This window comes from Dendrobium catenatum, unplaced genomic scaffold (genome assembly GCF_001605985.2).
Source record: "Dendrobium catenatum unplaced genomic scaffold, ASM160598v2 original_scaffold_161204, whole genome shotgun sequence".
NCBI classification, from domain to species: Eukaryota; Viridiplantae; Streptophyta; class Magnoliopsida; order Asparagales; family Orchidaceae; genus Dendrobium; species Dendrobium catenatum.
The window spans coordinates 589,655-613,756 of record NW_021479630.1 but is presented as its reverse complement, the minus strand read 5'-3'; positions in this window follow the sequence as shown (position 1 = coordinate 613,756).

The window sequence follows — 24,102 nt, the reverse complement described above, 5'->3', positions numbered from 1 at the left end:
GATATGTTTTTTTAAAGTAAATACATAATAGATAATATAAATTTCATAGATTTTTCTATATGTTTTGAATTACTGTATTTCATACATGACATTGAAAAAAATTTGACATTTGCATGTAAGCAGGAGAGGCTAGATGGAAGGCTGATTGTTAATATTAAATATAAAAATCAATACCAATTGATTGACAGTTGGGCCTAATAAGATTGATACACAACTGGGAGATAATTGGGGTTGACCGATACCAATTCATTGATAGTTGAGCTTAGATTAAGATTGATAACCAACTAAGCAATAATTGGGGTGAAAGTGAAAAAATAATATATTAAAGATATTCAGTTGGGCCTAATAATTAAGATTGATACACAACTGGGAGATAATTGGGGTTGACCGATACCAATTCTGATAGTTGAGCTTAGATTAAGATTGATAACCAACTAAGCAATAATTGGGGTGAAAGTGCAAAAATAATACATTAAAGATATTGCATTCATGATTATATTTACATGATAATATATTGAATTGATTGATAATATAATTAAAATCATACTAGCATTAATATTGATACAAAATAATATTAAATGATGACATGATTTATTAGGTGATAGTACTATTTACCGTATGACTTATTATTTGATAGATTTCTTTTGACTTCAGTGGTCATTTTAATTTTATTATTAATTTTTTATACTTTTATTGCTCATATTAAGTGATGATTGATATTGAGTAGAATAGAAAATATATATAATTATTCTTAAACATTGCATTAAAAGTAGTGATAGAGTAAAAATTATATTATTATTATTTTAATTTAAATATCCTAAGTCATTAATAGAATCATTAAAATATTTTAAAATCCCTTTTCCCTTTTCATTTTTGGCTAACAGAGAATTGTTTGAGAAATTGAAGAAGAAGAGTGAGAAGAGAGAAAATAAGATATAAGATTTGGAGGTTATATAGTGATCTTTATTAGTTGATCATATTATAAGATTTGCTTGTCTCATTATAAGGAACCATTATCCTATTTTCATTGTAAGGAATCATTATCCTATTTCTGTTTTCAATAGTTTAATATTGTTATTATTTTTTTATCAAATTTGTATTTCTGTTATAAAAAATGAGGATAATTTTACATTGGTAAAACTTTCATCGTATAACTTTTAGTATGTGATAGATCTCATCAATATGAGCATTTTTGAATATATTGCATTTTGACCAGCTAAATTAAAAGATATAATTTTTTGAAGTAAATAAATAGTGAATTAATTTGATAGATTTTCTTTGTATTTTTTGAATTATTGCATTTCATACATGTCATTGACAAAAATATAACATTTGCATGTAAGCAAGGGAGGTTGGATGGAAGATTGGTTGTTAATATGAAAGATAAAGATCGATACCAATTGATTGATAGCCGGCCTAATTAAGATTGATATCCAACTAGGCGATAGTTGGGGTTGATCTATAAAAGTTAATTGATTGCTGGGCCTAGATTAAGATTGACACTTAACTGGAATAAAATTGGGGTGGATGGATAAAAATACCACATTAAAACTTTTATGTTTTGTTGACCTATTTTTTCCCCTAACCTGGGTCAAAGAGTTGACCAGGTCAAATTTGACCAGGCTAGACCCTAGGACCCTTCCTTATGGGTTTAAGGAGTCAAGCCAAGCCTGTTGAGCCTAGACCTAGGTCTTGGGTCAACCTGGTTGACTAGTTGACCAAGTCAACCCAGGTTGACCCATTAGATCCTTTTGAGTCCAAACCAATTTTAAATCAATTCCAACCTTTCTTGGACTCAACCCTCCACCTATTTAGGTCTAGTAAACTATGTTGATTGGGTCAACTCTAGCTCAATTGGGTCAACTTAGGCCTAATTGGGTCAAACTCTCCCTTATTCAAATTCAATTCAGATTCAATCCCATCTTGAGCTCAAACCCTCATCCCCTCTGGTTTAATTGACTAAGCTGACCGAGTCAAACTTTGTCTTGGTCAACCCAAGTCTTTAATAGGTCAAAATGACCTATTAAGGCCCTTTAATGCTTTCAAATCATTTCCTAATCCTCTCCAACTCAAAACCATGGCCAAAATAATTTAATTTTCCTCCTAATTGAATCCTGATTCAATCCTAGCCGTTCATGATAGGTCTAGGGGCTTTAAATAGGATAAATTTAGGGTTTAGAGGGAACTTTTGCATTTATTCTCTCCCTAGGCACTCTCATCATGAGATATTTCGTGTGAGAGCTCCCCTAGGATCCCTCTCCCTTCCACAAGTCAAACTCCATCGGTCAAGGCCGCCGCCGGCAAGATCTCTGGCGACCCATGACCATAATCCTTCCAAGGCAATTTTCGTTCGATTGAAGGCGTTTTGCCACGGATGGCGGGACCAATACCGCTTTGCCACATGGCCTGTGCCAGTCGCCGCCACGATTTGAACCCGCGAACCAGGAGATGCCACGCATCCACAGTCGCCGCCCCCAGCTTTTGATTTAAAATTAATTTTTTTATTAATTTAAATTATTTTTAATGCAGATTTTATTTAAGTAATTATTATAAATTATTTTTAAATTAAAAATAAAATTATTATATATCATTAATTTAAGAAAAATGTTATCTTTAATTTAAAATATTGTGTATTATTATTATTATTATTATTATTATTTCCCTTTTATTACCTTTAAACTTTGAAAAATCATATCTATGTCATTTTAAAAAGAATTTTAGCGTGCAATACCTCGTTCTCTTCAGAAAAAATATGTATTTTTATTTAAAAAATATTATTAGATATCAAACATTATTTTTCTAGCTGATTTACGAATTACTTGATTACTTAACTATTATTTAAATAATTAATATAATAATTATTTAGAAATTAAAAATTATTTTCAAATTTATTTTGAAACTTCGTTCAGGCTACCAGTGCATTTCCCTTATATTTATTTATTATAAAATTGATTAACTTTTAATTATATTATTTTCCTAAAATTTCTATATTTATATGTATTTTACATTATTTTAAAATTACATATCTTATTAAATCCCCTAATTTTGGGAGATCCACTCTTGAAATTTTAAACATAGATTATGCATGTAAATAACATTCATGGGGGAGGTGGATTAGTTGGGTGATTGAGGTCCAATCATTCACTAATCTCACTGATAAGCGCGCTTTTTTTATCATCTTTTATATGTATAGGATGCTCGAGTACTTAGTTTAGGCTCTCCTAAATCTAAAGATATGACTTGTTTATTGTTTTTATGTACTCCTTTGAATTTTATCCCACGAGTTAGCTCAAAACTCAGATTTAAACTCATATAACGTAGCAACACCCTAAGGACAAAAATTAAGGACCCATCTAGCAAACTTAGAAAAATTCTAAGAGATAGGATAGATCATTGATTGATATGAAACTTTCAAAACTTAAACTTAGTGACATATCAAACCTCTCAGAATTTTTTAGGATTTTTTAGGACTCTTTAGACCCCTTAATTAACCAACCCTACTGTACCCATTAATTAGGTCCCGATAACTTTGAAAAATTATAATAAATCCATTTTAAATAAAAAAATTCCTTATAATACCTTAAATTGTTTATAATTTAGTCCTTAACTTTGAATAATTAGGGCTCCTTAGTTAGACTTCAATATGGACCTTAATTTAACTTTAATTAAAAATTACTATTTCACCCTTATTAAACAATTAAAATTTATAAAAAATTTTAAATTTTCTCCAAACACTTGGGAACACCTTCTTAGGCTATTTCTAACCTTTGGGGGTGATTCAAATTAGTTTGGAACTGATTTGGATCAAAATCATAAAATCACTCATAATTAGGTAGTTTTAATAATTCATTAATTGCCTAAATCTTCTAAAATTCATATATTTACATAGGAAACTCCAAATACAGCAAACACAAAGCCTAACTATTCTCCTTAAGGCCTAATATTTACCTAAAATGTTAGATCCCCAAAACTTAGCCTAACTCTCATAGTGACCTTTTGGACCCCCTCAAGCTAGTACCTAGGAGGACCCGAGACTTTTCAAAATTGGCAAATATAATTTGAACTTTAAATATTTCAACCCTAAGTATTAAAATTGATTAACAAACTAAATTAACTAAAATGGATTCTAAATTCACTAATATTTAAACTTTAAATAAAGTTTCTTTTCTAACCTTCAACAAACCTAAATTTTAGGCAACTTTAACTAACTACCCAACCTAGGATCTATCCCAGCCACACAGACCTTAACACATATATAGAATTATTTACTAGAGCACCACTTCTAGTTCTAGGCTAGGCTGGTGCTTTTTTTTTCCTCTGTTGTGTTTGTTCTTATATGTGGCATGTGTGCTGGTTGTTCTGAATTGATGTGAGTGTTTATTTTACTTATGTACTACACCTTACTTCATTTTCTCTATGATTAATTATGTGTTAGACTTACCCCTAGGCTAGGGCTACTTTTATGCTAATCCAGTCTTATGCAGGTGTCCATGCTCATGCAACTCTAAAATAGAGGGGGTAGTTATAATAATACTTTAAATACTAATTCTATTTTCTGCAAATGCTCTAAAAATTGCTAAAGCCCCCTACCTCAATCAAATGAGTGTGGCCAAGTGTGTTTACTTTTCTAAATATATATAACTGCTTGAGCCATGTGATATAAACTGGTTGGAATGATTTTTATTAGGATAACCATGTAAGAGTCCGGGTCTAGATTTTTTATTTTTCAAATGTAATGTAATTATAATTTGTAATAAATATTGAGTTATGAAAGTCTTGAAAAGTCTGGCATTTCAAATACTAAGTACCCAAAGAGAATAAGAAAGGTCCCCCCTTGATGGGGAAATTTCTTAGTCATTTGGGTACTCTCCTGGAGGAAGACCCAAGGGAGGAGAATCCAAAAGAAGGTGTTCAAAAGGAGATGATCCAGAGAAGAGATGATTCACTAGAAGACGAAGACTTAAAAATGAAATGCTCAGCTTTTAAGACTTGCGTCATTTAATAGGATTAGAATCTAGGTTATTGTCGGTGGATTCTGGCCACCATTACTTTTCTGCAGACCCTGAGTTGTATTTATGTGGCACTTGCCACAGACTTTTTGAACTCTACTTTTTTTTATTCTGGTGATTTATATTGATATGTTTATATTGATTGAGCAGTAAAAATCACATATTTTTCTAGATTTCTTTCTTGCATGTGCGTGGCCTGATTTTTACTAGGCTCTTTAGGATAAAAACTTTTCTACTCATAACCAATGACATAAACTTTAAGAACTAAGTAATATAGAAACTTAACGTCATAGGAAACTGTCAAAATTGTCTAGGGTCGTATTCATATTATTTCATTTCTTCTCTCTCCTTCTATAAGACACTTTCCCGCCTGCTGGTAGAGTCCGAATAATCTGGCCTATGAGGATGAAGTGCCAGACCTAGGGAAGCCTAGTCTATTCTAAAAATTTATTTTTATAAGCCTATTTTTTAAAGTCTAAAGCATACCTGAACCAGCATGCATTGCATTAGAAACTAACTATATAAATTAAATTTTAATTACATTAGCTCTAGGAGCATTCATCCTACATAAGTTCAGGGCCATTTAGAAAACTCTCTAGCTGTCAGCCCTACTTTCAAAATCTATCCACCCATCTATCTTTCATAAAGACTGGATAATATGGATTTTATGTACTTAGGTTGTTAGATGGTCTTCCTTTTCAGGAAGGATATAAGCCCAGGTGCATTAGCTAGGACACAGGTGTTTGTATTATGTAGAACATTAAATCCACCTTAGAGCTAAGGTTCAAGGCTATTGCGCTGGGTGTCTTGTAGTATACCTAAATGGTAGACCACCTATCTAAAACACGTAGGACTTCCTAGTCTTCACCCTATCCTTATGCCAATCCCATTTTAGAATGAATAATGTATGATCCTTAATCGAGAGTTTTCTTGGGCTCTAGCCCAAGATATAATTAACCACAGGGGCTTGCGCTTGTGGGAAACTGAATTCCACCATCTAATAAACTCCATTTGAGCTGATGTATCGAGTGGGGGAAACCCATTATTTTGATCAGGTCATGTATATTACTACCCATCGGGGTGCGCTGGCGAGAGCTGCTATCCTCAATGGTTAATCGTATGTGTGATCTAATCTACCCTCCTATTGGCCCATTTTCGAGGAGTGCGGAGGCCGTGATCGTCTCTATCCCTCAGAGTGGTGCGGTCATATGCCCCCCTGCACTCCGCAGCATAGTGGTATCCTTTCGGAGGTCTACATGTTCATGATTGTATTTACATGATAATATATTGAATTAATTGATAGTGTAATTAAAATCATACTAACATTAATATTGATACAACATAGCATAATATATTGATATGATTCATTAAGTAATAATACTCTTTACTATATATCTTATAGTTTGAAAGATTTCTTTTGATTTAACTAATCATATTGATTTTTTAAGATTTTTATTACTCATATTAAGTGATGATTAATATTGACTAGAATAAAAACATACATTTTTTTTCTTAAATTGAAAGCAGTGATAGAGTTTTGCTTATTTGCTGGGCTTTTTAGCTCATTATATGTGATAAATAATTTCAAATTGGGGTAAGCGCAAGGGATCTGATGTGTGAGATTGATTAAGATTCTCCAGGTTTATTGTTGTTTTGTTTGTTTCAATTTTGTAGGTTTTTTTTGTATTTAGGACATAACAGTTGTGATATAATTATATAAATCATGAGTAATGTATATGATTTTTTGGAGAAATAAATATAGATGTATATACTAATATTTTGATTGATTGTTTTATTTTTTACTAGTATTTATATTGATAAAATAAATAAATAGCTATGGCACTGATTTTTAAAAATAAAGAATAACTCTTTCAAATTAAATTCTGGGGCGTGAGAGTCTTCTTCCATGTTTAATCCTAATTTGTCTCAAACTCATAATTATGTCATATAATTTAAGATCATTTATGTTATATAAATTTATTTTTCCACCAACCTAGAACATATCTATCATGGGAAATACAACCTTCACTAAGAGTTATTAATAAGCCTTATGAATTATCTTATATTTTACATGGGAATTAATGATACTAAACTTATATAAGCACACTTTTAATACTAGTGTCATTAAGACTTGAATGATGTAAGGAGACTAATATAGACAATGTGGAGGATATGAGGATCTTAATGTAATGAATTTTTATTTATTTATTATTTATATGCCTATTTTGTGAAACTTAATAATATTTTTAAACAGGCTTGCTTATGCTATGAATCAAGCATGATTTATTGATAAATCATGAGTTTAAGATAATTAGCCCATTACTGACACACAATTTTTAATCCTTAGGGCGGGCTTTGATAACTTTTAGCTACTAATCTTAACTATAGAGGAACATATTATTTACATAGATAAAAAAATTATTAGAGTGGCTAAATATGATTTTAAATAATTTAAGATTAGTTATATTTGAAATGATATGATGTTATGGGCATAAGATTTTGCCTTAGTAAACTAACTAACATTTTAGAAACCCAGGTCATTGTATAACATTTAGTTCGAAAGAAAACTTAACAATGTGAAATATAATAGGAAGAAATTAATATTATGCAACATTCAATGATCATTTTGCAATGAGGCTCTATACTTATACATCCAAAAACTCATATACTTTAGTTCTATAATAATACACACCAAACCAAGGTTTATGTAAGCATAAACAAATATATTCTTGATCATTCCGCTTACAAATACAAAGACCTATATTTTATAGTATGTTATCACAACTTGCTCCATTTTTAACTCTATAGAATATTATAATGTCTTCCACATACACAAAATCTGATCGTAAAATTACAAGACATAACAATAGTATGATTACATCATAATATCATCATCAAACTATGATTCCTATGAAATGCCTTAGCTGTAGCAAGCTAAGTAGTGGGAGTGCTATGTGTGCTAGTATTATTTATTTATATGGGAGATTAATAGTCTGCAAAATATATATATATAGTTGATGGTCTTATAATGCAAGGACTTAACTACTTAAATTAAGTTTTTAACTTGATTTGTAAATTCTTTTAAAATAAGGTCTTATAGTTTTCAAAATATTTGACCTCAATAAGGTTTGAATAATTGCAGTTTGAATTAATTTGAAGAAATTTTAAGAAAGTTAAATTTGATATTTGAAAAATGATTTATTTTGTATTAAACGTGTAAGGTCCTTTGTGATTACATCATATATGACATATTTCACTTTTTCCAATAATTATTATTGTATGGTTCATGTGAAATAATTGATGCATATTAATGATTAGGGCATAGTTCTCAAGGTCATATATAAAGTTTTCCATTGACAAACCAATGGAAGGACCCTTTGGTCCATATAAGAGTGGGTGTAATGAACATTAAATCATTATAAGATGATCAATGTAATGCAATATGATAAACAAACCTATGGAATGATCTATAATGAAAGTTAGTGGCATATGGTTCATGATAAATGATTTGTGGCGTATTATATATTGATAATATGGTTGATATAATTTTTGTATGAGTTTATTTATGAAAAAATAATAATATACTTTTTTGTGTGGAGTTAAAATCTTTCATTTTTTATTTATGATTTTTGGCTACTAAACTTATGATTTACGAACTAATTTTTCAATATGGTAGCTACATAATTAAATCTATACCTCATTTAATCCTTCACACTTACACCTCATGATAAAACTATACAAGGGGAATTAAATAATGAATTCATGCATCACTAACAAGAAATAAAAATGAAATGAATAGAAAAGAAAGAGAGAGGAGAGAGGTGTAATTTGAGAATAAAAGAAAGGGAATTTTTAGGTGCTTATAATGGGAGTTCTTAGGCTTATTTAAAAAGGAAACTATTTTGATATTTTAAGTTCTAGAAAAGAAGAAACTCTTTATCATAACAAGGAAGAGTTCTCATTTGACTTCCTATGATAGAGAGGTGAAGAGGCAAACTAAAACCTTAATGGCATCCCCTTCTTCTTGTGTAGCTCTCATATTCACAACAAACAATTATATATTTTTTTTCACTTGGATGACGTGATAACTTTATCAACATGTTTAACTTTTTCATGAAGTTTGTATCCATTTTAAAGGTTAGTGGATTAGTTGATATTTGTGTTATTATGAGTACGAGTTTACTTAATCTAAATAATGAAAGTTTTAGTATTCTTTTGATGATGCTTAATCACTTTTATAGTTAGTTTGTGGTTCATCATACTTAATCCTATGTTGAGGGACACTCTTCACTTAGTATTTATTATTTGAGTCACATTATAAGCAGTATAATGGACATGAATTTCAAGATTGAGATATTTAGGGCTTAAAAATTTGGGTCTTTGGTGAACCAAGATTTGTGCATTCTTGCCCTATAAGGACTTGTTAAACCACTCATTGGGCATAATAATATGTTTGTGTAATGAGTTAAGTTGATAAGATAAAGATGAATTAAAAGGATCTCTCAATAATTAAGTTGCATTAAATAGATGAGGTCATGATAGACCTTTTTTTTATGAAACAACTTAGAAAGCTTTTTTATTCATGTTAGGGTCCTTATAAATGACCAAAACCCTTTCAAATAAACTTTATTCTAAATAGAGACTTCATTTACCTCACAATGGTAGAGGACATGCTTATTAAATCACATTTAAATAAGCCATTAATTGAGATTTGAACAATATTAGTGTGATTATGTGTGATGAAGATCAAGATTTATTACTACTATGATCTTTACTTCCCTCTTGCAAGTACTTTATAAACACCATATTATATGATTATGGTATAATAAGTTAAGAGAATGTTAAGTATTATCCCATGGAAAGATTATTCAAATAACTATAAGTACATTTCTCTATTTAGCTTATAGGTGCCAATTTTGGGTGTGTAAGCTCTAAGCTCTATATTTCTATGATCTAAATATTTCATATTATACGACTTAAAGTTCCTAAAAGGCATAATTAGAACCTAGGCATTAGTTCTTGGTGCTTAATTACCATGCTCTTTGTGAACAAGGGTTGGATACATGAGCATTGACTTGGGTGCCTTAGCCATTAAGTAGGGTGCTTGGGCTCTAAAGGCCCTTGATTGTATAGGTTTTGTCATATGAAGCTCCAATGGATCTGATTTACTTATTTTTCACATCATATACAAAATTTTCACAAAAAATTACACTCAACTATATAAATTCTAATAGTTGCATTATTTAGCAAGTTTTTGAATTAAAGTTATGATAAACAAAAAAAACAATCGCAAGACTAGGTAAAAATACATAGAATTCATGTGTATTAGCATATACTAAAATTGAAGAAGAATTTAATAACCTTAAATATTTATAGTATTGTAGAATATAGTTTCTCTATAGATCCTTACATGCATCCTTATTGTTGTATATAAGGATGCATTAGTTGTCGTAAAGATAAATAGAGTGGATTCTAAATGTTGAAGAGTGTATTATTACATGATGCTATGTTGGCTTAAAAATTATGATAGTAGCTCATAGAAGCAAGAGTGGTATAAAATATATGATTCCAAATACTTAAAAAAAGGAGAACTATGATGAAATCCAATGCCGATGATTCTAGAAGAGCAATGCAGAAGAAATTTTTAATTGAGGAAATATATGGTAAGAAAGAAAATTCATTGAGTGGATTGCAAGATGTGCTTACTAGAAGGCGGCCAAGTTGATAGTTCTAATATGCTTTTATAAAATTTTCAAGAGGGATAATTCCAAAAGGGAAATCTCAATGAGGGAATTCCAAGGAAGGAATCGGCCTAATTTTGTCAAGCTAATAACTCTAGAATGTCAAGTTGTCAGTAAGGAACTAAATAGATGTAATGCCAAGACTGCAAATTTTTATAGGGCTAGGTCTCCATAGGAAACCCACTTGATGGGCCCTTGTATGCTCAAAAGATTTTCAAACTGGCCACTCCACTTATTATTGAGTTAGAAGCAAGAGCATGAAATGATAAGACCTAAACTGATGAGGTTATACTGTTGAGTTAGTAGCTAGTAGGATGCATGTCAATGGATCCAAATCAATTTAGTTATTATCTAAGTAAACTAATTTAGAAGAAAAGAAGATTTATCTAAGTCAAATTTGGCTTGATCCGTAATGTGTGAAATTGGCCTTGATGCCAATAGAGTAAACATATTTGATGGGTGAACAAACTATATGCTCACTCGAAGGAAACTTGGGGATAAAATAGAGTTCAATAGTCATCTTTGTCATGACCAATAATACAACCTTGTGCAAAAACAATGTCATAGTTGAATTCAAAACTAGGTTTATATGATTTTATATCATAATTGACTCCAAAAAGACCTACCTTGCAACCAAGCTTATATCATTTCCATCACCCACAAGATTTATATCTTATGATCACATATGCAACAACCATCTTAAATAAATTTTTTGCTTTAACCTTTCTTATATCATTGTCACCTCCATCAGAATGATTCCATTTCTATCTCTATTGGTATCCTTCTTGATAAATAACACTTCAATAAAATGGACATAATGTTTTGTTTTGGGATTTTCATAATGAATAAATGGCTAAAGGTTTAAAGGAATCTATGTTGCATTTTAGTAGGTAGGCAAGCACCTTTTAGATCTCTTGTTCACAAGCAAAGACGAACCATGGGCCATTATAGCTAAAAATATCTCTCATCATTTTATCTTTTTATTCTTTGATATTGAGTGTTCATAAATTGATAAAATTGATATTATTATTATTTGTGATTAGTACAAAGTAAATTTTAGATTATTATATTAAAATAAAAGACACAAATAGAAAGAATAACATTCGCACATAAACTCACAAAGTATCTAATAAGTAACTCGATTAAGGAATCAAATGTTCAATATAGCACTCACCAGGTTTGAAGTAACTGTAAGATTCCTTATTTTTTAAGCAAAAAAAAAAAAAGGGAAGAAATGTAACGCAATATAAGGCCAAAGTTAACCGCGCAGCCATATCCATTCTTTTTCTACATGTATCCTAACTTTGTGAGAGAAAAATAAGAGAGATCGACAGAGATTCTTATTGGCGAAGCATAGGGAGCTCCGCTAGGGTTTTATGAGTGCTCTTTTTTCCCTGCCTCCATCGTCGCCTCCTCCGGGAGAGGCCACCCTCTCCCGAATCTTCCTCTCATGGCTCTTAACCCTACTGATTTTCCCCCTTTGGGTTCCTCCATTCTTGGAGCTCCTCCACCCACTCATGAATGCTCTTATGTAAATAATCTCTCCGACGATACTCCCCCCTCAGAGGAATTCTCGATGTCCTTCGTTCCTCCTGTTCTGAAGCTCTCGTTTATTTTTGGCGACCTTTCTGAAGGTGCATCTCTTTGGTCTATGTCTCTGGTTGGCTACTCCCTTGGCTGATAACCATACTACGAAAGATTGTTCACTGCCATGAATAAGTTTTGGCCACTGAAAGGTTTGATTTCTTTTCTTTCCCTTGCTGATGGTTTTTTCCTCATCAAGTTCACATATAGGGAAGACTACTCCATGGTTTGGACTGGCGGTCCATGGTTTTTACTTGGGAAACCATTCATTTTGCAAAAATGGTCTCCCAAGTTCAAACCTAAGCGGGATTAAGCCGCTTCCTTCCAGATTTGGATTAAAATCATTTATTTTCCCCTTGCTCTATAGACTCCATCTAGGATCTCTAAGATCACCAGTTATATTATTATACCGCTCAATGTTGACTCCCTTATGGTCAAAAGAACCAGGCTGACTTTTGCTAGGGTTTGTGTCCAAATTAATAAAGACTCACCTCTGCATGATGAAATTCTGATCAAAATTGATGGGGAAGACCTCATTCTCTAAGTCTTGTATGACTGGAAGCCTTCTCGGTGTCAAGGTTATGGTTCTTTAATGCATATGTTCCCCCTTTGCCAGTCCAATCCCAATCCCAAACCTCAACTTCCTCCTCCTAAATTCAGAGGTCGCAGCATCAGCTGCCACTCTTCCCACCGCCCCTTTGGTCTTGCTACCTCCACTCCTAAAGTTTTAATTCAACCATCTAATCCCCCAGCTATTCCACCTTCAATTCCCCTTCGTACCTCACAAGCCCAACCATCGACAGGCATTATTCCATTTGCTGTTGTTACAATTCCTCCTATTACCTCCGATGTGCTCTCTACTCCTGGTAGAGAACCAGCTATCCATAATATTAATTTTTCCATTGAAGAAGCATCATCTTCAAGTCAAGCTGAGTCCGAATAGACTTCTAAAGTTCATCTCATTATCCCTTCTCCTCCCCCTCCACTGTTCCCATAATCACAAACAATAAGTTTGCTTCCTTAGATGAAGAATCTTCCTCTTCGCCTACCATAGATCCAATCCCCCCTGGAGGACACAACTATTTCTGATGGAGTTAAACAAAATCAAAAGAAGAATATCCAACCATCCCCTTCCTCAAAGCCTACTAGAAGGAAAAATGTCAGGAAGGAAAAAATGTCAAAACCTTAATCAATGTCTATGCCTCCTATAGCTTGTTGGAATGTGAGGGGGTTTAACAACCCCGATAAATTCTATGCTTGTAAAGATCTAATGTCTTATCAAAGTCTAAAATTTCTTTGCATCCTTGGGGACAAAGTGTAACATCAGTTTTTGCTCCAGGTTCGTCCGGACGAAGTTGGATCGTCCGGGACGATCGGTACAGGTTGTTCAAGGAAAACAGTTTTGGCTGCATGGTTCGTCGGGACAAAATTTGGTTCGTCTGGACGAAAATTCTCCCGAGGACAAATCGCCAGGGACGTTAATTAATCTCGCCTGGATGAAATTCGTTCAGAGCCATTTCGCCCCGGGACGATCAGTCTGGATATATATAGAAATAAGATATTTTGAAGAGAGAGAAAAAGTCCAGGAGAGAGAAAAATGAAGGAAAAAGTGGAAAAGTGGATTTTTGGGCAACGCCGGGCTATTTTTGTCCGTTGCAGTAGTTCAAGAAATTGGTGTATGCAAGGTAAGGCACATTCCGCCCTTCTCAATTTTCAGAACGGTGAAGTTTGAACGAGTTTTCTGTCCGGATTTCATTTTCGTTAGCGAATTTTGTCCGTATTTTCCGACTGGTTTAGTTTTTACAGCGTAACTTTTGATATGTTTATGAGGTGCCGAGTGTGCATATTTTGATTATTTTCTGGAGATTTTTGACCGGGTAATTTTGATTTGGCGGCGTTTTCTGTTGCCTATAAATTTTCACGATGTTTGTAAATATTGTGGTAGTAGAATAAAAGTATTATAATGTTGTTGTGAATGTTCTGTGGAAATTTGGTGAAATTTTATTTCGGCGAATTTTGTGTAAATTCCGTATACTGCCTTTATGCCGCCGGATTTTCGTACAATTTCTGAATTTGTCCGTATTTATTCTGAAATGACATGCTATGCTTGTGTTCTATGAAAAGGGAGTTATAAGGGGTCAGGATCCTGCGAGATCTTGTCTGTGTCAGGGAAAAATCTGAAATGAGCTTTGAAATATGTTTCTGAATATAAGTTCCGGATCCGATGATAAGTTCTATTCTGGTGCTATAAGCACATCTGTTCTGGTGTCATGAGCACAAAGGGAGGCATAAGGGGCCAGAATAAGAGAGATTCTGTCAGTGTTTGGGAAGGGAGGCATAAGGGTCCAAAATCCATTGAGATTCTATCAGGGTCAGGGAATCTGTTCTGCTTTAATCTGTTCTGATTTAATTTGTTCTGACTTTTGATATGTTCTGAATTGATATAATCTGACTCTGATTTCTGTACGATTATGTTCTGTTCTGATATGATCTGATTTATGTACGTTCTGTCAGCTCTGATGTGATGTATTTCCGTTCTGTCTGTTCTGTTCTGATTTGATTCATTCTGTTCTGCTCTGTCAGTTCCGTATTCTGATTTCTATTCGGATTTCTGTCTGTTGTGTTTGATGTGGACTCTGAGGATTTTGATTGGAGGTTTGTTGTCTTGCTGAGCTATTGTAGCTCATCCTTATTTTCTGCGTGGTTTTCAGGTTCTGGGAAGGGGAAGGAAGTCTTGGACTAGGAGTTCAGAGTCTGATCCGTTATGGGTATTTTGTCCTTTTGATTTTTGTACAGTCATGGCTTTTCTGTTATGCTTTTCTTTCTGTCTGAAAGCCATGAGCTGTATTTATACATGATTTAAAGAAAAAGATAGATGATCTGTTCCGCTGCATTTGATGTTTATAGTAGCTCTGTGTGCATCTATTTCTGTCTTTATGTTTGGAAGAAAGTTCTGAAACAAATTCCAAAGCCAGATCCTGGAATCAGTTCAGTCAGTCTGAAAGTTTAGGCACCACGACCCGATGCGAGCGGGATCCGTCCCGATCAGGTTGGGTCGTGACAACCTTTTTAGTGGTATCAGAGCAATGGTTTTGGAATTTGGAATTTGGATTGTAAGACAGAGCTATAGGAAGTGATCTGAGTCTGTCTGGGGTAGTTTTGATTAGTTCGGATTTTTATTGTGTTGTTTTTGTGATTAGTTTTCTGGATTTTCTGTATGGATCTGCCAGACCCTGACATAACAGACGGTCAGAGTGCCAGTCAGGCAAGCACCAGTGGGTAGTACATCCCCAGTGGTTGGTGCAGATACGCTTTCCCAGTTTGCTACATTGGTTGCTCAGATGATGAGTGAGACACACAGTAGAGCCTCTACTGTTCGATCTGAGGATATTGATAGGCATCTTCAGATGTTTCTGAGATTGAAACCTCCGAGGTTTGAGGGCGCTGTTGAGCCCAGAGCAGCTGAGGAGTGGCTGAGGAGGTTAGAGAAGACTTTTGACGGCATGCAGTGTCCATCAGATAGGAAGCTACCTTTGGCAGTATTTCTGTTGGATGGGGAAGCTGAGCACTGGTAGGTAGGCCAGCAGGAAGCAAAGTTTCAGGGCAGATTGAACTCTTTGATTACTTGGGAAGAGTTTACTGAGGCATTCCGAGATTGGTTTGTTCCCCCATCTGCCGTGCAGCAGATGCAGGAGAGTTTTCTGAGGCTGGTTCAGGGGAGCAAGACAGTGATGCAGTATGAGGCAGTGTGGTCAGCCAGGACATCGAATTGCAGAGTGTCCACAGACTGGATTGGATCGGCGTTCTGAGTTTCGATCAGAGGGTTCTGTTAGACCTGCCGGTTCAGCAGCAGGAAGACCGAGGACTGTTCCTCCACGCCCTGTGACTGAGGGATTTTCTGGTAGAGGTGGTGGTTCGAGTTCTGTACCACGGAGACCACCTACTGTTAGTCAGAGAGAGCCGAGTAGTTCTGTTGCTTCAGCTCCAGCTCCAGTTCAGCCACGAGTGTACAGTCTGAGTCAGCAGGAGGCTCGAGATGCTTCGAATGTGGTGACATGTACGATTTATATTTCTGATCAGCCATGTCGTGTTTTGTTTGATTCTGGAGCCAGTCACTCTTTTATATCCGAGCATTATTTTGATGCTTTGCATCTGGATTCGATTTTGCTTCCGATTTCTCTTTCTATGATTTTGCCGACTGGAAGTAATTTGATTGCTCGAAAGTTTTATTTTTGTGAGATTGATATTGCTGGCAAGAAGTGGAAATCAAGTTTGATTCTGTTGCCGATTTCTTCGTATGACATGATTTTGGGCATGGATTGGCTGAGTATGTATGAGGCCCAGATTGACTGTTTGAAGAAGCAAGTGAGCTTGCTTATGTCTGGAGAGAGATGTGTATTCCAAGGCTTACGAGGTGTTCTCTCCAGTCTGATTTCTGTACTGGAAGTGAGAAGAATGTGGAAGAAGGGTTGTCCAGTATTTTTGGCTTCGGTGCGGGATATGAACCTGAATGTTGGTTCTGCTTCTGATATCCCAATGGTACGAGAGTTTGCATATGTATTTCCTGAGGAGTTGGTTGGTTTAGCTCCGGATAGAGATGTGGAGTTCTCTATTGATGTTTTTCCGGGTACAACTCCGATATCAAAAGCTCCGTACAGGATGGCACGGAAAGAACTTTCTGAGTTGAAAGTTCAGCTTCAGGAGTTAGTGGATAGAGGATTCGTTCATCCTAGTGCTTCTCCTTGGGGAGCACCTATTTTGTTTGTGAAGAAGAAGGACGGAACACTCCGTATGTGTATTGACTACAGAGATTTGAATAAAGTCACGACTAAGAACAAGTATCCTTTGCCACGGATTGACGACTTATTTGACCAGCTTTCTGATTCTTCTGTGTTTTCGAATATTGATTTGAGATATGAATATTATCAGGTGAAGGTGAAGGAAGCTGATGTGTTGAAAACAGCTTTCAGTACTCGGTACGGACACTGAGTTCTTGGTTATGCCTTTTGGGGTAACTAATGCACCTGCTATTTTTATGGATCTGATGAACATAGTGTTCAAAGAGTATCTAGATCAGTTTGTGATCATCTTTATCGATGATATTCTGGTGTATTCTGCTTCTGAGACTGATCATGCCAGACATTTGAGCTTAGTATTGGAGACTTTGAGACGGCATCAGTTGTATGCTAAGTTCTCCAAGTGTGAATTCTGGCTGAAGAGCATTTCATTTATGGGGCATGTGGTTAGTATGGGTCTCCGAAAGGATTCTGCTCGTGTGGTTCGAATGCAAAGAGTACGATCACACTATCCTGAAGGACAAAATGGTCGTAGGCCTTTACAATCGGCACAAGCAGGCCGTGGAAGAGCAGATGGAGTTATAGATACGATTAGCCATGGATGATAGAGGATTTCACCTACCAACCTCGATGGATAATAATATTTATAACCCAAAATTCACGAGATTTCCCCTATTCGATACATTAGCTCGAATAGGGTTTATTTGATTGTGGGGATCAGTTTCCTATGGGCGCAAGCCCCCGTAGTTAATTACATCTTAGACCTTGATCTAAGAAAACTCTCGATTAAGGATGTTAGATTATCTTCTCCAAATGGGTTTAGTGCAAAGGGGATTCTAGGCTTTCCTAATCAAAGGGAAGAAGGTCCCAATTTCGCTCAATCAGATCACACGTGGTTCAGTAATCATTCGGACGGTCAGAGGAAGAAAAAAACTGGAGAAAAAGAGAGAAGACACTGCACTCAAACATACACGAGAGAAGGAAGGAGGTGGCGTCATCCGTGTGACGCAGATGTGTAGGGTTTATAGCTTCCGAAAGGATGGAGAGCTTACCCACCAATAAGGCGTATGGTGGCACACCTGTACCACTCACCTTTGGACCCTAAATCTATAAAAGATGTAGTGTTGTACCCACAACACTAACATCTACGACCTAACTAATGCAGTCTTGGACTTATTCCTTGCCTGACAAAGGAAACCAGCTAAAATCTCCTAATCGTGTAAAAATCCATGCTATCCGGTCTGTATGAGAGATGGGTGGGTAGTTTAGACACTGAAGTTGGGATCGACTACTAAAGAAATCCCTAATTGATCCCACACTTATGAGTGGTACAATGCTCCTAAAACTAATGTAATTAAATTTTGATTTTAATTAGTTACTAATGAAATTTTTGCTGGTTAAAGTCTCCAAATCAACGATGAATGAAATTTTGAAAAAGGCTTATAAAAAATAATTTTTTGAATGACTAAACTTCTCCAGGTCCGGCACTTCATCCTCATAGGCCAGATTATCCTGACTCTACCCGCAGGCGGGAAAATTTGTCTAATAGAAGAGAGAATGCGTGCATGCGCCCCCGGACGATTCCGGCTATTCCCTAAAATCGTTATGGTTTCTATGTGAATTAATCTTAAAATTTTTATTTAATAATTACGAGTATAAAAATTTTATCCCTAAAAAGCCTAGCGGTCAGACACCAGCACATGAAAGAAAGAAACCTATAAAAAGCATGACGGTTCTACTGCGCAAATAAAGTAACTAAATCACAACACATAAACAAATCCCATGAAAAAGAGTGTCCATGGCAAGTGCCATACAATATTACATCACAGAGTACAGTAAAGTAAAGGTGACCGGGCTCCACCGACAACAACCCGGGAACGATGCAAATCTTAAAAATAAGGCATTTTTATCTTCGATCTTCAGTCTTCTTTTTCACTTCCTTGATTTGTCTTTGGATCATCTTCAGTCCTTCGGGCTCCTCGTGGTGAACGCTCCAGAAGAATGCCCAAATGAAAAAGGAAACCCCCTGTAGGGGTTTACTTTTCCCTTTGGACTCCTCATAGTGAACGCTCCAAAAGGATATCCAAATGAAAAAGGAAACCCTCTATAGGGGTTTACTTTTTTCTTTGGATTCCTATATCTTTAAAAATGCCTTATTTTTAGATCTTCACAACAATTACTATCAAATACATTACATTACTGAAAATAGAAAAATCTAGACTCTCCTGCAGGGGTTATCCTAAGCAGTTATAGTCAAAAATCAAGAATCATCCAAGCAGTTATATATGAATAAAAATGCTCACATCAATCACTTGGCCGTGCTCTGATTATTGGGGGCTAAGCAGCTGAAGCAGGTACCTAAAGCAATTATAAATGACATTATTAATTTTAGCCCCCTTTTTAGCGTTGTATAAGCACGGCCACCTGCAAGAAGACAGCATTAGTATGAAAAAGCGTGCTTAACCTATGGGTATTCTAACGCTCACAACAACAGTGCAGAAAAGAAAAGAGCAGAAAAAGCGTCACAGAAAAGCATCACAGAAAAGCTACAACAAGTTGCAAAAACAAACAGCACACGGGTCATATGCAGAGCGTCACAACACAGCACAAAAAAAAGGCAGAACAACAACCTAACCTAAAGCTAATAGTCGTGTCCTATCAAACTCATCTAAGTGGTGAAAGCTGTGTGGTTTTGGTAGGTCCTATATGGGATAGTTTAATTAGAGTTGTTTGTATTTTTTTATTTGTTAAAAGGGGCAAAGGAAAGATTTTAGTTATAATTCAAATCTTAGTATTTTAGGATTGATTTTAGGATGTTTTATTTTTAATGTTTGATTAACTACCACCTTTGTTTCACACCGAGGCCGTGAGGTTTATTTCACCCTCCTTGGGGCTAACTTAATAGCCTCATAGGCCTGGGTTACCCAGTGATAATTAACTTTGTTAGACTATTTTAGTTTGTTATTAAAAGATGAGGAAAATGTGTATTAATTATTTATTAATCAAGTTGGTTGGTTGGTTTTAGAAATTATTCTAAAGTTTCATATTTATAAGTATCTTATCCTAATGAATTTTAACTTAGGATTTAATTTCCTAATTAAATCTACCTCGTTTAAATCTTAGGTGAATTAAAAGTTAATTATTAGATTAGTTGAGTTGATTTAGGTTTACATTTTAAATTTAGAATTCAATAATTATAAATGTTACTAATAAATTGATTAAGAATTGAATGTTTTAATAGATTTTTAAGAATTAGATTAAAGTTGGTTGCTTATTAATGAATTAAGAAAAACAAAAATCCAAATCTAGGAAAGCGTGTCACTAGGTTTTTGTTTTAATATTTCTATCATATAGGGAACATGCACCCTAAGTCTATATTTTCTAAGACTCGGTCCTTAGTTTTTGTCCTTAAATGTCACTAGTGTTGTAGGATAAAAAAGTGATGTCATTTTCTAATTCTTAAGACTTCTATACGGATGTCACAAGGTTTTAGGGATCTAAAAAAAGTAAAAGCAATCCTAAATATATAATTGAAGTTTCTAAGGCCCTAAGGGTGGGAGGCGTACAAACATCTAAGCCCCTAAAAGTTTTCTAAATTTTTAGAAAGCTTACAGCACCGGGGGCTATGACCCGGTGGTTCTGCCCGTAGCGCCCCTACCAGAATGAATAGGGGCGACTGATGCTCGGATCCGGTTGTCCTAGCTCCAGCTCCAAGTGCTCCCTATCCATTGCTTTCCAAAAGAGTACCTCGCAACATAAAAGAAAATAGGCATCAGAGCAGTTCTATAAGTAAATAACAATATAAGGAAATGAAGAAAATGCAATAAGAACTAGAACGTACCTTTTGTTACTTGTCCAGTCGTTTGTGCTTTGGGTTCTCCTTAGTTTGTACGTGTGCAGTACCAGAACATAAAAGAAAATGACGAAGAAAGTTAATGAACGAAGTAAAATACAAATAAATGCAATGAGAAGAAAAAGAAACGAAAATCTGATACGAAAAGGGGTGTAGGCATTGTTGTTATTGGATATACCCCGTGGCAGTCAAGTGTATCCTAAAGTAATATCAACAATGCCCTTTAATGTTCCCACAATCCAAATAAGGTACTTGATACAATTGAGACATCTACCTACCATACACTACGAACTAAGCCTAAAGTACCTAAGGGAAATAAACTTTTAAAGCTAAGCTCAAAACCTAGACTCTCTTCTGTTTCAGACTTATCCAAAGCTCTATATCTCCTTTTTTTTTTTTAGAAGCTAACACTAAAGAATCTAACTCAAACAAGTAAGAACTATCTCACTCCCAAAGAGTCACTAGAGACTTTCCAACACAAGGCTTCTTAATATCTCAAACTCCAAAATCCCTCTTATAGAAAGACACACTAAGGGAATCTAACCCAAATGAGAAAACATTATTTGTACCCAAAAGATACTAAAGGATCCTAATAAACAAGTCCAACCACAGAATTATAGATCTCAAAATAACTTGCAAGAACTTCTAAATGAACTACAAAACTTCTCAAGAGTTATCTACTCAAAATCTCCTTTTTTTGTTTTATTTTGACACCAAAACTCTACAAAATCTTCCACCAAAATCCCTTTTTTTTTACACAAAATCCTACCCAACAACCCATAATCAAGTGCATCTCCTTTCATTCGGAGTGGGGTAGGACCATTAAAGCCTCATAAAACTTATCGCAAAAATAATTTATAAAACCTTCCAATAAGAAGAAATACAAAAAGCACGATTTTCTAACACAAAAACAAATCTTGGTATCTTTCCAATCTAAAACAAACCATAGCTCTTTCAAACATAAGATACACCGAAACTCTTTCAACGCAAAACAAATCATAAGTCTTTCAAATATAAAGCAAAGCCATCCACCTTTTCAAATATGAGACAATCTCATAAAATTTTCCGACAAATTTCTACTTTCCAAATTATATAATAACTCATGCTACCAATGTGCAGAAGGGTTATTGAAATTTTCTCATATGTAAATGTAATACTCAATAAAATATAAACAATCCCTCAACACAAATTATAAAGCCAATATAATTCCAAAAGCACCAACAACTTATCTTTCAAACCACTGCAAGAGAGCATGCAAATTTTTTTAACTCTACAAAAAGAAATCATATCTCGACTTGTACAGCTATACAAGATTGTATGAAATAAGTAACAACTCTTTTCAAAATTCAAAAGGCACTAACAGTGCAATTGCCCATTCACTAAATAATCATGCCTCCATACAAAATTTGAGAAATAAACATGTTCATGAAAAAAAAGAAAACGAGAATTTCTAAATTAAAAGAAGGAAATCGAGGTAATCATTCGATGAGAATATGATATTAATAATCATGTGACAAGCCTCCCAAACATAAATAAATAAATAAAGGAGTCTATATGTTTCAGAATTTTGTTTTTTTTTTGACGTTTCAAGAAGAGTTAAGTATATTTATCATTTTTATTATTATAATTAGAAAAAGATACGAAGGAATATATCTCCCATATAATGGAGGGTACAAAACATAACGATCACTTATATCACATATAAATATGCAAATCCTGTACAAAATCAAAGCTTATGGACTCATTAAGGATATAAAAAAAAAAGGTATAAACTTGCCTACTCAATATCTTTGCTTGGTTAAAGCTTATAACATTTTTTTTTAAATATTATTACGGGCACTTGGCATGTATTTCTTTTTAGCAAAGAATGATATAGCCTCTCAAAAATCCTCCATAACTCTTACCTAAAGCTTCGAGTCATAAATAAATGGTGATCTCACATACTAAGCGTTCACTATCTTCCTCTCTTTTTTTTACACCACGAGTCAATACGACCTTAATTCACATCTCATAAAATTGTTCACTGAGAAAAGAAGCATCCACATAAAACCCCGGCACAAGCGAAATCATTAATCATCATATTATTTTACTAAGGCGTTTCATCGAACAACTGACATACGGGGCACTTCCAAACTTCATGAAGGCATATGATGAACATACAGTGAATTTCTAAGTCAATATATGCAATACTTCAAACTTTAAATTGAATTTGAACGAGAAACACCAAAGAAAGCTAAGAGAATCATATGCAGCAAGGGTTCTTTTTAACTCATCTCACAAAAACTTTATCCCAAAAAAAAAAAAAAAACTGATTTCCATTTCAAAGAGAATAAAATGTAATCATTTTATGCTCGTCACGGATGATTAGTTGGGAAGTAAAAGAAGAGGAAGAAAAAGAGACTACCACAATTCATCAATGTCCAGGTCGTACACCATACTGGAGTGAAGGCATAAGCATGAATTTTCTAATTTAATAACAGGAAACTTTTATAACATCATTTGGAAATAATATTTGTTGTGGAAAACATGTCTTCTAAATAATCTCAATAATAATTCACGAAAGGAACATCGAGTTAGAGCAACAATAAAAATTAGATTGTACAACCTCATTCTAATCGTCTTGAAAACTACGATTGATTTATTTATCTTGAGAGAGAAAAAAAAAATTATAATAATAATGATGACTGATTTTTGGACAGCTCGTCTTAAGGAATAAATGTAAGATATTATCACCCTCAAATATATATAACAGAAAACTAAATAGAGACCTTCACCTTTTTTTTTTTTTTAGAAAATAATTAAATACTTTGATTAATTTATATTCATATACTTAGAGTACTGTCAAACTTTATCTTATAAAACCTCAATTCAATCATAAACCTTAATATGCAATTTCATTTAAAGAAAGTTAAATCAAACATACAGGTAATGATTTGTTTAAAATAATAATAATAATAAGACATGCAAGTTTAAAAGCCATGAGTATTATAATGGAAATAATATCTTTGGCATAGAAACGATTCCCCGTGCAAGCTGATATAAAATTCTAACATAATCAAGTAATTTAAAAGCTGATATTACAAGTCACATCTAGTCCTTTACATAAGATATTTTTTTTT